The sequence below is a fragment of the Canis aureus genome, chromosome 13, assembly GCF_053574225.1.
Source record: "Canis aureus isolate CA01 chromosome 13, VMU_Caureus_v.1.0, whole genome shotgun sequence".
Classification (NCBI taxonomy): Eukaryota; Metazoa; Chordata; class Mammalia; order Carnivora; family Canidae; genus Canis; species Canis aureus.
Window position 1 is genome coordinate 59,502,076 of NC_135623.1, and position 18,592 is coordinate 59,520,667.

General features: G+C 37.3%; 1 pseudogene; it reads right to left on the reverse strand.

Annotated features, from left to right (window-relative positions):
* Positions 1-1,825: 1,825 nt before the first annotated feature.
* Positions 1,826-7,375, reverse strand: LOC144281728 (dnaJ homolog subfamily C member 21 pseudogene; annotated as a pseudogene).
* Between the last annotated feature and the right edge of the window lie 11,217 nt (positions 7,376-18,592).

An 18,592-nucleotide genomic window follows, 5' to 3' on the forward strand; every position in this document is an offset into this window, starting at 1 on the left:
AAACAAGGAGCAAAAATCTCGAATTTTCCTGTTGGAACTAAATTAAAAATGGAGAAAATATTTCTAGCCCTACGATTGCTTGAGAAAAGAACACAAATAGGGGTACCTGGGTGGCTCAGTCAATTAAGCATCTGCCTTTGGCTCAGGTCAAGATCAGGCTCCCTGCTCAGCAGGGAAACCTGCTGCTCCTTCTCCCTCTTCCTGCTGCTCCCCCTGCTTTTGCTCTTTCTCTCTCTGTCAAATAAATAAGTAAAATCTTAAGAAAAAAAAAAAAACAGAAATAAATGTTGAAAACACACGGAAACAAATCTGCTCATACAGTGTGCACAAAGATATTAGATTCTATCCATGATAAAACCAAAGCATGTTATTATTTCTTTATTCATGTATCTAATCAAAAAATAATTCAGTGCCTACTACTTGTTAGACTTAGTCTAGGCACTTAAAAAAGTGAAGGTGACATAAATTCTATTTCTAATTATGTAAATAATTAATTGAAATAATCAGAAAGTGTAGAATTAAGAGATGGATCTAACACATATAATTCTTTATTTTTTCATTTATTTATTCATTCATTATTTATTTTTTCATACATTGTTTTTTGTTGGGTGTTGTGTATGTGTGTGTGTGTGTGTATTGGTCCCACTTTACAGAGATACATTAAAAAATACAAAGTCACATTTCGGCTACCAAAAAGCTTACAATCATAGTAAGAAGAAATTTTATCCAGCCTTGTGCACAACGTCAAAGACCTAAGCCTATCCACGATTTTAGATACACCATCCTGCACTGGTAAATATAACAAAATCATTGTATTCTGACTAAGGAATCTGAAAGAATAAGTTCAGCTTCATTAGTTGTAAAAGAAATAAAAATGGGGATCCCTGGGTGGCGCAGCGGTTTGGCGCCTGCCTTTGGCCCAGGGCGCGATCCTGGAGACCCGGGATCGAATCCCACATCGGGCTCCCGGTGCATGGAGCCTGCTTCTCCCTCTGCCTATGTCTCTGCCTCTCTCTCTCTCTCTGTGACTATCATGAATAAATAAATAAAATCTTTAAAAAAAAAAAAAAAAAAGAAATAAAAATGATAGCAACTTTTATCTTTATCTACCAGAAGTAGGGAATTGGGAATGCTGGAGTAACTGAACATGTGGATATCTGGGCATGAGAAAAAAAACTTCCCAGGAACATAAAGATCTGTAAAACCTGTCAGAGGGCAATTCTGAAGTATAATTTAGAAGTTTAAATATATTTGACCCATAAGTTCCACTGCTAGGAATCGATCACAAGGGAACAGATGTGTTAAAAATATATGTATAAAGATATGTTAAATAAAACAATATTCATCTTAAGACATTCATAATAGTCATAGTCTAGAAGCACAGCAGGCAACTGTTTAATTTAACAATAGTACATTTCTAAGATAGAATCCATAAAAATGATAGAAAATGCTCATTTACAGGGGAAGATATTTATAACATATTGCTGAGAGACAAAAGATAACTACCAACAATGAAGTATGGTGCCATTGTGTAGAAAAATATATTAGTAAACAGGAAAAGGTCTGAAAAAGCATATCTGAAAATGTCACCAGTAGTTAGTTACATTTTGTTAGATTATAATAGTTATTTTCACATTTGGATTTTTCTATATTTTTCAAGTTTTCTGAAAACCTGAAATTTAATATTTTCAATTTAATTTTTTAACAAGCAGAAAGATGTATGAAATAAGCAAAAGTAAATCTGTCTCACATCAAACTAAGGATATATGACATGACTGCTAGAGGTTCCCAGTATCTGTTATATTTCTCTTCTTTTGTGTGTGTGTGTGTTAAAATAATTTAATTCTCCCTGTACATTTCTGTCCACGTGAGCCAACAGAAATCAAGAATGCGTACTTTTACAGCATTTACCTGTTTTGAGACATTCAAGTCAATTCAGATGGCAAAGTAGAATTCAATCACTAATGAAATGTTTAAAAAATATATATTAAACAAAAAAATGTTTTTACAAGATAAAAAATAATCTTCCACAATGCAATAAATTGCAGATCACTGAAATCTTAACTCTTTAGATGATTTCAGTTCAGTTTTTGGTTTCAAAATCTAGAGACAATCAAAGAGAAAAAGTGTTGGCAGAATTTCTATCTGTTTTTACGTTTCTCTTTCTTGCTTCCACTACTTGTTACGCTGCCTAAAGAACATGATGAAGGTGCTCTTGCATGGCCTGTGGCTTTCAGATGGTCAAAAAGTTTATTCCGGGATGGAAATTCACAATGGCAGGTTGTACAGCTGATAAGAACATCACTCACTGTCTGTGGTTCAGCAGGTACTTTAACAGATTTTTTCGTATCTTTGGCTTTCTTTCCTTTGGGTTTAGGAGCATTCTTAGCTTCACTTTTTGGATCATCACAGAGTTGGACAGTCTCTGTGACACTGCTATTTGCTTGGGGACTACCTTCCAGTTCTTTGGCACAGTCTTCATTTAAATTGGTATCTTCTGATTCAACCTTTACTCCTTATTCAGTTCCATTTTCATTAAAATTATCATCATAATTCTGTGCTGGTTTCTGTTTCTTTTTCTTCTGCTTTTTAGAAAGCTTTTGTTTTGGTGCATCTTCTATTTCTTCCTCAGAATTGGCATTCAATGGATTTTCATCAGTTTGAGGTCCTGAAAAATTTTCTTCCTCCTCCTCCAACTGTTGTTTTAACAAAGCAACCACTTATTTTTAACTGGGCATTAAAGCTCAGAACAAATACTCCATTTCCCAGTTTTCTTGTAGCAACTGGCCATGTGACCAAATTCTGGCCAATGAGACAGAAATAAAAGTGTTGTATAGAACTTCCAGGAAAATTCTGAGATCTGTAATATTCATTCATTATTAAGAAGTGAGAAGAGGTTTTCGAAGAATAAAGAGAAGTCTTTAAAATAAAATTATTTAAACTACAGAATTTTCTGTAATACATATACCCAGATCATCTGAGAAATTACTTATATTTGTGCATATAAAACAAAATTGCAGTATGCGTATTTCCCATGCTATTTTCTTCATTAAATACTGTCAAAGTCCTCCAGTAGAATTTTGTTTGTAATGACTAATGTGGATCTATAGTACACTCCAACACGTTGATTCATACAACCTCAGGCCCATTGGGGGGCAGGTAGTACCAAGAGTTTTCCCGCATCCTGATTGCCTGAAAGCAATGGGAAGAGAGTATGGAAATTCTTACAGATACTGTCAGCTGTAAATGACAGAAAAGTTTGCCCAAGGTGGTTTAATCACTAAGAACATATACTATTTCATATAACCAAAGGTCTGGAAGTACATAGTTCCATGATAGGTTAGATTTCAAGAGAATTAGAGTTCTATCCCCAATTTTGTGATCCTCTTGGCTTTTCCCTCACACTCTTAATGGCTGCAGCCCCATCTAGCATCACAGCCTCACATGTTCTAAGGTAGGACATTCCTCACTTTCTGAGGGGTCTCAGAAAACCCCACCACACTTCCCTTTGAATTCCTCTTGCCAGGATACTTGTGGTTAAAGGAACCATTGGCAACTGGTGGAATTATCTTGCTTAGTTCAGGCAAACCTGTACTCCTCTGTGGGGACTGAGGAGGGCCTCAAAATATGTGGATGCCCCCCAATCTTTAGACAATGATGGATTAACAATAAAATAATCTAGCTGTGGAACCTGCAAATACAGTCTTTCACACACTGAATGTTGCTATAAAGAGCAAAACTAAGCTCACTAATGTTTCTCTCCAGTCTATGTAGATATCTATTTTACATGTATAATAGCTTAAAAAAAAAGGACATTTTTCTAAGGTAAGAAAGAATATAAGCACACACATGTATGGATCAAATGTGTATATTATGCAATGAATGTCAATAAATTGTTACATATCATATACAATGCACTAAATAGAGCTTGCTGGAAATTTAAAGAACAATTATTACATGAGAGTGTTGACAATTTTAATGGTACTAATTTCTGTAATGGAAAACAAAGTCATAAAGTCATTTTAGGTAGATCTTTTGGTAAATCCCTGCAATAAACTTGTACCTTCTCTGAATGTTAATGCTTTATTTCTCCTTCTGGAATGGACAAATAACTCACACAAAGTGTTCAGCTAAGTGACCTTTTATAGGTATTGTCCCTGCCAGGGCCTAAGTCTGTCCCTCTGGGAGTGAGTAAAGAAGTAATGCAATGAACTATACTAGTCTGAGCCTGCACTTTTCCCTAAATGCTCAATTCCAGCAGAAAGCCCTCAGTGCTAGGAACAATTGCTCCAAGTGTTCTACAATAACAAGGACAAGAAGATCTACAAAAACAGTTAAGGATGAACATGTTACAAGGTTTTTCAATCAGCTATTGACAATATAAAAGAGTGTATGGTTTTATTAGGGTTCACTTGAAAGATTTTTTTAGAAAATTGAAGTATAGTGGGAGGGGGGCATGGGATAACTGGGTGCCGGGCATTAAGGAGGGCACAGGATGAGATGAGCACTGGGTGTTATACTATATGTTGGCAAATTTAACTTAAATAAAATATTTTTAAAAATTAAAAAATAATTGAAATATATTTGGGGCACCTGGATGGCTCAGGGGGTGGAATGTCTGATTCTTGATTTCAGGTCGGGTCATGATCTCAGTCAGGGTCTTGAGATTGATTCCCATGTCAGACTCTGCACTGGGCATGGCCTGCTTAAGATTATCTCTTTCCTTCTCTGTTCCCTGCACCGCACCCCTTGCCCTGCATGGACTCACTTTCTCTCTCTTAAAAAAAAAAAAAAAAAATTGAAGTACAGTTGACATACAATGTTACATTAGTTTCAGGTGTAAACAGTGATTTAACAAGTCTGTGGGATCCCTGGGTGGCTCAGTGGTTGAGCGCCCCCCCTTCCGTCTGCCCAGGGTGTGATCCTGGATTCCCGGGGTCGAGTCCCACATTGGGCTCCCTGCATCGAGCCTGCTTCTCCCTCTGCCTGTGTCTCTGCCTCTCTCTCTCTCTCTCTCTCTGTGTCTCTCATGAATAAATAAATAAAATCTTAAAAAAAATAACAAGTCTATATGTTACTCTGCTCTCACCACAAGTGTGGCTACCATCTGTCACCATACAATGCTATTTATTACAATACCATTACCTATATTCCCTATGCTGTATGTTTTATCCCTAGGACTTATTCCATTCCATAACTGGAAGCCTGTGTCTCCCACTCCCCTTCACCCATTTTGCCCATATTCCTACCCTTATCCCCATTGACAATCACCACTTTGTTTTTTGTATTTATGTGTCTGTTTCTGCTTTTTGTTTATTCATTTTTTTAGATTCTACATATAAGTGAAATCATATGATATTGGTCTTTCTCTGCCTAACTTATTTCACTTAGCATTATACTCTCTAGATCTGCCTGTGTTGTTGCAAACGGCAAGGTCTTCTCCTTTTTATGGCTGTGTAATACTCCATTTTGTGTGTGTGTGTGTGTGTGTGTGTGTGTGTGTGTATACACACACACATATATATTAAAAATATATATATCACATTATTTTATCCACTCATCTATCTATGAACACTTAGGTTGCTTCCATATCTTACTATAATGGAAGAATTTTTAAATTCATAAATTCTCATATTTGGAAAATGTCTTAGAAATAATCTACTTAATCTCCTCAGTTTACAAATTAATAGATGGAGTAGCCTAAATCTCAAAGATTTATCAAGGTCATACCTCTTTTGGGAAGATGAGCCATAAAAAAACAAACAAACAACAACAACAAAACCCACCCATGTCTCCTGGTTACTAGTTTAGTATTTTTTCCACTTTGGTATTTTATTCCAAGTATTGTAACACTTTTGTTTATTCACATGAACAATGACAAAATTTAAAATAACATCGAAATGTAAGCAGCATTGAATTAAAAATGAATCTCATGATTTGTTTTCAAGGAAAAGAAGCCATAAGTAATTATCAGAATGAGAAAATTATGTTTTAGGTAGTAAGAGTTCTGAACCCAGTTCTCATTAGGAAGGGTCTTTTCCCACACTGTCAAGCAATTATCCAACACCAGCTGGATATGCTACAATTCAACTAAGTTCTGGCACTATTTACCTGGGATGGCATTAGATTCCACAGGGCTTTGCCTCCATCCCCATGTCTCCACTTGATAGGACAGTGCTTCTGATAGGACCAACTATAGATTGGAGGTTCCAATGACTCCCTCCAAGGCTTATTAGTTTGTTAGAATGGCTCACAGAACTCAGAGAAACATTTTCTTTACTAGATTATGATTTTATTATAAAAGGATAAAATTTAAGAACCACCAGATAGAACAGCTTATGGGGAACAGCTTCAGCTTATGGCTTGAAGCTTCCATGCCCCCTTTAGGTGCACCACTCTTCCCAAATCTCCATCTATTCACCACCCAGAAATTCTCTGAACCCCATCCTTTTGGAGGCTTCATTACATAAACATGCTTGATTCAATCATGGACTATTGGCAATTAATTCAACCTCTCTGTGGATATTAATAGTGACAGAGTGGTTTTAGTAGCATCAAGCTTTATATCTTCCCAGAAAAGCTCAAATCATGGAAGAAGGGAGAGACTTTTTGTGAGAAGTTTCCAAAAGCCCTCTCTTCAAGCCCTGGTCATACCCTTTCGTTGCAAGGATTGCTAAGAAAGCAAATACATGGAAGGTGCGTTTTGCCAGTAAGGAAGCGGAGGGGAAGAAATAGCTTTAAACAGGTAAAACTGTATCACTAGCTATTGCCTCATAGCACATTACTGCAAAATTTAGTGTTTTTTTTTAAGATTGTATTTATTTATTCATGAGATATACAGAGAGAGAGAGGCAGAGAGATAGGCAGAGGAGGAGCAGGCTCCCTGTGGGGAACTTGATGTGGGACTCGATCCGAGGACCCCAGGATCATGCCCTGAGCCAAAGGCAGACATTCAACCACTGAGTCACCCAGGTGCCCCAAAACTTAGTGGTTTAATACTGTGTATAATTTATAAAGAATTTACATGTCACCTGGCCTGTACCAGTTTCAGTAGATCTGGGCAGGGTTTCCTAATAAATTTATAGTCTGTTGGTGGAACAGTTTTTGTAAAACTAACAGGGAGTCCTGGATTAATGTCCTTGGAAGCATTCTTTTTACTTCTTTGTTTTCTTTTCATCATTTGGTCCTGGAGCTAGATACTGATGTAGTTGTAAGGTTCAGAATCCAGACCACCTCCTAGCGCTGGTCCTGGAGAATATTCATATTGATGAAGGAGTCCATTTTTAGTGCCAGCCTTTGGCATTTGATCATAGGAAAGCTCATTTTCTGGGTGGAACGAGCACAGATCCAGTTTGCTGCTAAGTTGTTGTTGCATGTCTGATAGTCTTGATGAGTGCATGAAGAAGGACTATTTTGGAAGTTCTCTACTGACCTAGTTTAGTTAAGGAACCAGATCATGTAAGTAAATTATTGCTCAGAGTGGACACATTGTTACAATAATTACAATGGACAGGCAGGGTGTATTTCCTATGAAATATATATTGTTCAAAAGAAAAACTCTACTGCATAAACAATTCTAACTGAATTGTCTAAGATTGAACAGTGAAAAGATAAAAGTATGACACAAGATCCCAGAAACATCTTGTCTTTTACAAACAATAAAAAAGAGTATAGCTTTTAATGAACAAATTTATCTTCATGGAGATCCATAGAGATCCATGGTATTTACACTATGGATGCACATCCCAGTCTGAGGAGACAAGAAAGAAAGAAGGAACTGTAGTTACTCAATCTAACAGATCTGAGTTATAAGTAAAGGTTTTATAACTTGTATGACCCACTTTTTTTAAAAATCAAGAGTGAGGGAGAAGATGGTCTATGTTGGGAGACATAGAGTTTGTGGGGAAAGTGAGAGTGTCATAGCCACAGGAAGTCTAGTCTTGAATATATACCAGTTCAGATTACAAACTGTATGTTCTCCCAGTAGTAGCTGTCATTAGTAATAGCTAGCTACTTATAAGTTTGAGTATACAGAACCCAATTAAAAAATATCCTTCCCGTATAGCCTCATATCATTATCTTTATAATAAATTACCATTGAAAACTTATTATCTTCAAAATGTAGTAAATCTATTTTAAAGATAATTATTTGGGAGTGTGTATGAAATTTTAGCTTTGAGAATATCATCTGAGAAAAGAGAAGTAATTCTTGGTCATTGTTTCAGTGACTTGAAAGAATTAATTCTCTTGTATTTAGCCAACAGGGAGAATATTATGAATCAATATCTTAGACTATAAGAACAGGAAGGGATCTTAAAGAATATCCCGGCCCATCTCCCTACTATTAATGACAGGAAATTAAGCTCTGAGAAGAATATAGAACACTCAGTGTTCAACACTAGCTATTTCATGAATTGCAGTTGTTGTTTTTCTTTCTCTTTCATTAAAATATAAACACTTGCTGCAGCCCAGTCTTGTCTGGCAGAGATATAATCATAAACAAACCCTTAGTATAGCACAAGGAATCTCCTTCAATGCCTCTCTGACACATCTTTCCAGTCATATAGCCCACCCTTCTATGTTCTACTAGGGATTGCTTTAAAGTTCAACATGATATTTTGAGGAAATTATTAACCCTAATAATAAAAACACAAAGTTATACAAATATGTAAATATTAATTGTTATTATCTAAATTTTTTAGGAGTAGGTATATATTTAGAGGTCCAAAGCACAATTGCCAAACATTGAGCAGGGAGTGTGGTTGTCATATTCAAAGAATGTCTAAGAGACATTGGCTGGAGCACAATAAGTGGATAGAAGACAAGTAGAAATTGTGAGCAGAGAGAGGGTAAGCAGGAGGGTTTCCCAATTGTGCAGGGCTTTGGCTCTTACACGGAGTAGAATGGGGAGCCATTGGAGGGTTGGATTAGACTGAATGACACATACTGATTTATGATTTAGAAAAAATACTTCTCAATGCTTCTGTTGAGAATAGATGTAAAGAGTACAAGGGTAGAAGTGGGGGATGAGTAGAGTGGTTATTGCATTAATCATGTAAGAGGTGATGGCAGACTGTACTAGTATTGTAGCAGTTGAGCAAGACAGCCACAAGGAGTCCTTCAGCTTGACTAGACTGTAGACAGGCTTCTTCCTGGCTCCAGCCCTAGATCTCCCCTTTCTTAGAATATTTACCTTTGAAAACTGATAATTGCAAAACCTTTCACTGCCCTTTTGAGATGAATGTCTTTTAAAAGCTTCTTGTTAGTTCTATAATCTAAGAATGTCTTTCGCAGGGATCTGAGAACCACCTCTTTGAAATGGAATCAAGGAAGATAGTATTCTTATCTTCAAGTTTCTGTGGGAGGATAGGAGCCTAACTTTGGAGATGCCTTTTTCCAAGTTGTAAAACTACTCCTTCTTATGAAGATATGAGAAATTTTACTTTTCCTTTAGGTAATAAATGCTAATTAGCCAACATAGGTGGCCTACAGTACCATCACTTCCACCCCAGCTCTTAAATGCTCTCCAGCCCTGTCAAAGTTTTAAGCTTAGACAGAGTTCTAGCCCCTGTTTGCTACTGCATTAGCTTTGCATAAAATCGTCCTTACCTGTCTAACTTCATCCAGTGCAATTTTTGCTTTGATGCAAATATATCATTTGATACATTTCAAAGATAGAATTTTCTGATGAAATTAGATGTGGAATATAAGGGAAAGACAAGGGTTAATAAAGAGTGATGTCAAAAGAGTCAATGCACAAATAGAAGAATCAAACTGTCATTGAGATGAATACTTTGGTTAGGACTTATGGGTTCGGTAGCCAAGAAGATGAGCTTAGGATATGTTGAGTTTGAGATGTCTATTAGACTAATCAGTAGGCAATTGGATGTTGAATGTGAATCTGGAGTTCAGAAGGGAAGTCAGAGCTGAAGATGTAACTGTGAGGGGTCTTCAAAATACAGAACATATATCAAATCAATTACTGGATGTAGAAAAGTGCGGATAGAGAAAAGAAGACTAAAGAGTGAACTCCGAGTCATTACTTTAGCTGGTGGTTGAAAGAAGAATTGCCATGCAGACTAAGAAAGTGTGGCTCAAGAGCAGGTTGAAATCCAAGAAAGGTTGAAATCCAATCCAGGAAGCCAAGAGGAAAAAGAGTTTCCAGAAGAAGTGGATGATCGTCTCTGCCAGATGCTGTTGAGAAAGTTAGATGTGAGTGGAGAATGGATCACACGATTCAGCAACTTGGAGGTCATTGGTGACCTTGGCTATCACAGTTTAAATGGAATGCTGGGAATAAAACCTGGATTGGAGTAAGTTAAGGAGGTTGGGGGAGGGGCTTGGAAAAAGTGAATCTAGTAAGGAGGTTTGGTGTAAAATCGAACAGAGGAATGTGTCAGTAGATAGATGGAAAAATAAAGTCAACAGGTTTTCTGGGTTTTGTTTGTTTATATGTTAGGGATGAGACATAAAAGCTCCATTACACTGATGGGAATGATACAGGAGAGAGAGTTTAACTGATGACATTGGAGAAAGAGAGGGGAGAGAACTAGGCATGTGGTGATAGCCCTGAGTAGATGAGAGGAAAGCGAATAGAGGGTCTAGTGCACTGGGTAAGAACTGGCCAGTTGATGAAGCATTTCATCTCTGTAACAGGTGGAAAGGCAGGCACTTCATCTCAATAATAGGAAGAAAGGCAAAACATATGGGCACAGAGTCCTGGAATGGATGGTGGACGAGGCAAAGGGAGTTCACAGAAATTTCCTTCTAATTCCTTTTAAATTCTGTCTGATGGGTTTTTTAAAAAGATTTTTATTTATTTATTTATTTATTTATTTATTTATTTATTTATTTATGAGAGACACAGAGAGAGAGGCAGAGACACAGGCAGAGAGAGAAGCAGGCTCCATTCAGGGAGCCTGACATGGGACTCGATCCCTGGGACCGTGGGATCACGCCCTGAACTGAAGGCAGATGCTCAACTGCTGAGCCACCCAGGTGTCCCTGTCTGATGGATTTTTAAAAAACCTCATTACACTATGAAATATGTTATAGGGGAGCAATAATCAGGGAGGCTTTAGGATATGAATCTCCTCTCCCCTGTAGTGTAAATTGTAGATCACCTGGAACAGTATTTCTCAAAGATAAATTTTCACTTAATTTTAATAACACATTTGTGGCTTATTCGTGGAGCTCTCTTTTCTTTACCAGAACAATAATAATAATAATAATAATAATAATAAAAGCTGTCATGCAATTTAAGTATTATTTCTCAACATTTCCATGTATAACCTCTATTCTATTTGCATTTTGACTGCTACCCTTCATACTACAGACAAAAAGAAGATATTGTACCGTGTCTCTATACAAACTACATTTCAACATTTGGATTTTAGCCTACCAACACTCACACAAGGCAATGGCATTCCTTTAATTGATATGAAGAATATTACTGTTAGATCTTTGAAAGAGAATAAAATCAATGGTAATAATAGCAGCAATAATAATAACTAGCATTAATTAACTACTTGCATACTGCTAAACACTTTACACTCTACATAGATTACATCATTTAATCTTTACGGTAAATCTGTAAGTTAGGTACTATTATAATACTCACTATTTAGATTAGGGACTTGAGGTTTTTAAAAAGTTAAATAACTCGCCCAAAGTCATACTTATTAAGTCACAGAGCTGGGATTTGAGCACAGGTATTCTGACTACAATCACATTAGCCCAGGAGGTGCCCAAAGCAAGAACTCCAGCTTCCCAAACTGGTACAATCCAGGTGGGTTCCACATAGTAGTGGTTTGGAAGAACTGTGTGTTTGTAGGGGTGGTATGTGCATATGCTTATGTTTGTTAAATGTGGTAAATATGTTCTCATATATAGTTTCTACTTATTTATAAGTGCATTTTCAATGGTTTGGAAAACATTCTCTCCTTTTGTCTTATACTTTTTACCTGTTTTTAACACAGCTTACTTGCAACTGGTTCTGGCAACATTAGAGGAGTCATTTATGTAAAGATTTTTATCCAACTATCCAGGCATTTCTTTGGCTATTACCGAAAGAAATCACATTTGTATCAGTCAGGGTTCTCCAGAGAAATACAGCCAATAGGAGATTGAGATAGATGATAGATAGATAGATGATAGATAGATAGATAGATAGATAGATAGATAGATAGATGATATTTTTTTCCTCTTTAGACCTTCAACTGATTGGGATGATACACGCCACATTATCAAGGGTTATTCTTCATCACTTAAAGTTAACTGACTGCTCATTCAATTTTCTCACATAAATGTTAATGCAAGCATGTGTGCATGTGTATATGTTGATAAGGGATGTGAAATAATTTTTGTTAGTTATCTTACTTTTTATATAATAACAACTTCACTGCAGTGCTCAATACCTTCCCATTTTAGTACCACCTGCCCACATCTAACTAACGTAAGCAGTCTTACTGTGGTGCTCACTGTTAATCTGCCCCTAATCCTGAACATTTGCCCAGGATCCTATTTTTGTCTGTTTGTTCCAATTGGATTTTCTCCTTAGCATCACTTCCTTACTACATGGACCAAGTCTTAGCTGTGGCCCCAAATTACTGGCTGCAAACTTGTCCCCAAGCATCTCTTGACTTCCAATCCTATTCTCCTATTCAAGCATGCACACCCCCATTGGTCCTTTCTTTTAAGGATGTATGTCCTTACCTATCCCCTACCTGAATATCATTCCAAGCATTGGCCCTAATTTTCAAGTTGTCCTCTTGGTGCTGTCAGTTGGATGACTCATGACCCAGTGCATATTTCCCTTGTGTGACATCAGTGCTGGTCACCATGACTGTGTTAATTCTCTTAGACAATTAGATTATGAGATCCTGTTTTATGTATCTGTACATCCTCTAGAATATTTTATACATAGTAGATATTCATTATTTATTTGTTTAATTGAAACTGCATCAAAAATAATAGCTTTATAGCAAAATATTGTTTGCCTTTTAAATTCTGTGATACACTGACTATGAGCGTAATATACATGCCAAATTGTGCATAAGTAGTTCCAGTATTTATGGGATCAGGGACTCCTTCTTGAAACTTTCAAAAGCTTGTCAAGAATGTAATCTATGTTGAATCACTATATTGTACACCTGAAACTAATTTAACACCATATGTTAAGTATAGTGGAATTAAAATTAAATTTTTAAAAAAGAATGTAATCTCTACTACTTGACCACTAACACAATACTAAAATTTATCGAATATGCAATGTGGCTGACAATTTACTGAATTTGGGAATTTAAGAAAAAAGAAAAGATACAGTCTCTGATTGTAAATAACTCAATATATAGAGGAGGAAATAAATAAGCAAAGGAACAAATATAACACAGTATGATAAATATTGTGACAGATCTAAGCACCTGATGCTATCTGAGAACAGAGTAGGGGTACTTATCCTGTCACTAAGACCTTGCTTAGGTCTTAATAAGCATGAGATATTATACAATAAAAAATGGAGGGAATGGCCTTCCAACCAGAAAAACAAAACAACACAAAACATAGCAACAAAAAACACCAACAACAAAAAAAACGAAAAAAAAAACACCAAAACAAACAAACAACAACAACAAAAAAAAACCAGCACAAGAAAATGTTCAGAAGAATAAAGAACGTGATATTATTAGGGCATAGAAATATTTAGTATGGCTGTAGCGTAAAAAGGAGGAAAGTAAAGAGAGATGAATAATTCAAATTATGTATTCAAATTATACCTGACCTTGTGTACCCTGCCACATAATTTAGAATTTATCCTAAAAAATGGGCATAGAATGACTTTAATTATGGGACGACATGAGCAGACTTACATTTAAGAAATGTTTTCTCCACAGTGAGGCAACCAGATTGGAGAGAGAATTGGAAATATATATCATAAGGGTTCAAAAAAACATTATGGCAAATGGACAGAGAGAAAGCAGACTGGCTAAGGACTAGAAAGGTAGTAGAATCAATTTGAGTTGGAGACCTATAAAGTAAGATGGAGAGGGAGCAGTGAGTGAGGCATTTGAAGCCTCTGGCTTGTAGGATCTAGAAGCTATTGTGCCTCTAGATTCACTGAGATAGTAATTCAGAAAAAGAAGGAAGTCTGGGTGTGTCTTGTGAGGGTAGGTGAGGAAACACAGGTCTGAAGAGAGAGGGGGGTAAGAAGGGAAGGAGCGAAGGAATGCTGATCCTGTAAGACAGGAGGACCTTGAGATTATAGGGGATCAGAATGTGCCATCCCAAAATTTGCCTCTTTGGTATGTGGATTGATTTAGGCTGATTATTTTTAAGAATTCAGAGGCTCAGAAAGAAACTTTGACTTCCCCCTCACTGCCTAAAAGAATTGACATAGAGGACTTGCTCTGGGAAGTGAGCTGCCACCATAGATAACTACAGCATAAAGCATGAGGGGTGATGGAAAAGGAGGAACTTAGTAAAATCTTTTTTTTTTCTTTAAGATTTTTCATTTACTCATGAGAGACACAGAGAGAGAGGCAGAGACACAGGCAGAGGGAGAAGCAGGCTCCATGCAAGAAGTCCGATGTGGGACTCCATCCCGGGATCTTGGGATCACAACCTGAGCCAAAGGCAATTGCTCAACCACTGAGCCGCCCAGGCGTCCCTTAGCAAAGTCTTGTTGTTAAATTTCCTCTTTGTCCCATGGTTACTATATGGCCCAGCAAATAATTGTTTACCAAACGTTTACTCTTTTCCTCTTTCTGTGAGTTGTCTTCTTTTCCTTTGAAGTCCCAGACCCTTACACTGCTCTCCTTAGTTCAGAATGGGCTATGAGCCTTAACTGCCTGGATGCCTGTGAGCCTCATATTCTTATGGAGCCCCCATAGGTACGTAATTAAATTTGATTTTCTCCTGTTGATCTGTCTCATGTAAATTTAATTCTTAGACCAGCCAGAATCATAGAATCACTGGCAGAAATTTCCAGTATTCCCATTCGAATTTCATATTTCAGGTAGCTCTTCTCATATCTTTCTAGAAACCTTGCACCGTGGTTCTGGCCCCCGCAAGTCTACAGCATTTGGTCCTGCAAGAGTCTGGCCCTTCATTAGCCCTCTTCTGCCCATTTGGCGCTCCAGGGAGAGCACGCTACTTCTCTGTAGAGTGGCCCAGTTGCCCCATCTTTTTTTTTTAACAACAGTCTACTCCCTACTCTGCTTCCACAGTGGGAAGGAGTATTTTATCTTTCTTCTATTTATGGGGAAATATTTCCCGAGTAAGTCTGATCTATAATTGGCTTCCTGGTTGCATACTTCACTGATAAAAAGACTCTTCTTTATAATACCATAAAACATTGCCTGTGGCTGCAGCATGGTGTTCCACTACTTACACATGCATTTAAACTCATCTTCTCTCTTTCTTGTGGGAGACTATTCCCTTTATAGTTAGGGAACCAAGTGTCATGGGGGGTGCATGGCGGGGTGATGGTGCTACTCATTATTGGGAACTGGGATGGGTCCAGGCAGACAGATGATCCTGTAAAAGGCATGATTGAATCACTCAGAAGGCACAACCAAAGGAAGTCATGCTTCTGGGAATGTTGCCACACTGCTTAATGAGCTCCAGGCTCTAATGCCTGGCAGCAGTTTGCAGGGAGGCACACTCTTCCATTGCCCCTGCACAGTGCATGGGGGTAGAACTATAGAATTCCACCGAGTGACCCCCATAACACACTCTTTAGTTTCTTAAGATCTGCCTGTCTCCATTTTTTTATTTCTATTTTCAGCTTCTTTTTCTTTTTTTCTAGTCCTTTCTCTTTTTCTGGACTTTTTCTATTATCCATTTTTTTTTTTTGCATTATAAAAGCATGAACTTCTTTAGGGTCCATATATACTCTAATTCCACGAGGTAGAAATAGAAGAACAATTACAAACTTTCCATATATTGCTGAGACTTCCCATACCCTAATATAATCTCTGTAGCAAGTCTATGATATGAGAGTACTACAATTTCCCCATTTTACCAAGGTAAACTGAAAATGAGAGGTACTAACATCTTGTTCAAAGTCATATAACTAATAACAGGATTCAAAGCTTGTTCTGATAGACTTTAGAAATATGATTCATTTATTCAAGAAGTAGTGATTGAGTGCCTTGGTACTAGAGACGAAGAGTGACAAAACAGACCAGTCTCTGATCTCGTGGATCTTACCTTCTCTTGAAGTATCAAAGAAAAACTACACAGGACAAATTAAAAGGCAAGGAAGACTTTATTAGAGACTATTGCAATAAAAAAAAGACCATTGCAATAGAGAAGAGAGACTGAACTCAACTCTATAATATATGGTGGGAGAGGTGTTAAGAATTGGAATGAGCTAGTGGGAAAGTACTGGAGGATGTTAGGGGGGTCAATGTGATTAGTCATTTTTAAGGAAACTCTATGGTTAATGCGGGGCTCAATTTCAAGACCTCAAGATCAAGGGTGATATGCTCTACTGATTGAACCAGTCAGGTACCCCATAAGTCATTTTATTTTTTAATTGATACTTGTCAAAGTTAGGCTCCTACTCTCCCACAGACTAGGAAATAGGGTGTAATCTTTCTTGATAATTATATTTCAAAGAGATAGTTTATAGCTCCTTGAGAAAGACATTTCTGGGTTGTAAAACTGGCAGGAGGTTGGGGAAAAAAAAAACTAATCTCAAAGGGAGATAGAATTTCCAATAGTAAGTATTCTAAAGTAAATGCTTTAAGAAACAAGATTTCAAAAGTTTGGGAGAAACCACTCTAAAGTTTAGTCAAGCTAAGAGGAACATTAAGTTCATCTTGATCAGGGATAAGTAACATACACAGTAAATGTAATATCAAGCAAAATAAGAGTGCTCAGGTGGGGATGCTATTTTGCGTAATTTATAATATTTTCTTCCAGTTTATTCCTAGAATAAAGGTCTTAACCCCCCCAGTTCCTAACTTATTAGAGGAACTAGTTGGCATTAGGGAGAAATATCTTCTAATGACAGGAAATGTCACAACTGACTGACTTGATAGTTATTGGAAAACATGGCGCCAGTCTGGGTCTTTCTTCTGGTCTAGCTCTTGATCTCAGGACTTTTCTAGCCATTATTCCTAATGTGCGTCATTAATTCCAGGCATATAATTTGGCATCAGCAAATAGGCTATTATCTTCTTCCACTCCAAGTTGCCAGACCCTCTAACCCAAAGGCCTATAACCATATGCTGGGTAATGGGGCCATCCTAATTTTTCCTGAGGGAACACTTCCTTAGTAACTTAAGTCTGTTCCCTTTTACCTCTTCTAAATCTGGCACATTGCCTAATAATTCTAAACATGAAGTTTCCCCCCCCCCCCGCCCCGGTCAATAGCATTATACATGTAATCTTCAAGAACAAAGAAGTCACCTCAGCACTTCAAGAGTCATCCAGCCCATACCCCCGCCTCCTGCCCTGACTCCTTGGATAACCAAGGAGCCAAGGAGACTTTTCAGCAGGTCACTACCTGAGGCAGGAAAAGCAAGTGGTTAAAAAAACAGATTTAGGGCAGCCCGGGTGGCTCAGAGCTTTAGCACCGCCTTCAGCCCAGGGCGTGACACTGGAGACCATGGATCGAGTCCCACATTGGACTCCCTGCATGGAGCCTGCTTCTCCCTCTGCCTGTGTCTCGGCCTCTCTCTCCCTCTCCTCTCTGTCTGTGTTTCTCATGAATAAATAAATAAAATCTTAAAAAAAAACAAAAACAGATTTAATCTCCAGCAGGACACCTCTACTCCATTATATGTCCACTAGTATTTTTATGTTCTTGAAAAAGTGTGACAGTGACATTTTGTAGATAAGAAGACTGAGGCTTAGAGATTCTTCTTCAAGCCACATGAATGTTAAACAGAAGAGCTGAGATATAAACATAGGTTTTTCTAACTCCAAAGTCTGTGTTCTTTGGTATTTTTAATTCCATTATTACAAGCTACTACTAATTAAGTTTTCTTCTTGGGGATAGGGGAGAAAAAACTGAGTCCTATAAATTTTTCCCCCATGGAAAATGTAGGTATCTATAGGGATATTGGAATGAAACATGTAAGAAATATTATTTTAGCCTGTTGTAGAGTTTCTCATGAAATTCAATAATTATTACTAAGTTTTCTATTCAAGTGTTCTTCTCAGGAATAGATAATTAGGGAAAAGGCTAAATGGTATGGATGATTCATATTTATTTCAACATTAAGAGGAGCTGTTTTACTAGCTTATTACTTCCCTTTGTGGATTCATAAGCTCAATTAGTTTCATCCTTTTTAAAGATAAGAATATTGCAGAAAACAATGAGTATCACAGGGAAAATTCCAGTTAATTTGTAGAATTCGTAGAGTTCCTTGTGTTGGTTGTTTGCTTAAGAGGTTTCTTTTCTGATTAAAGAACTGTAAGTTAAAGTGCAGGAGTAGATTTTCCATTCACATTTTTTTCACAGTTTATCTCTTTTCTCTATCACTTAATATCAGAAAGCTTATTATAACCTTGGCTTAGGGAATAATAGTTGGTGCATCCCTTTGAAACACTAAGCTATGCCTTTCCATCCTCCAACTTCTCAGCC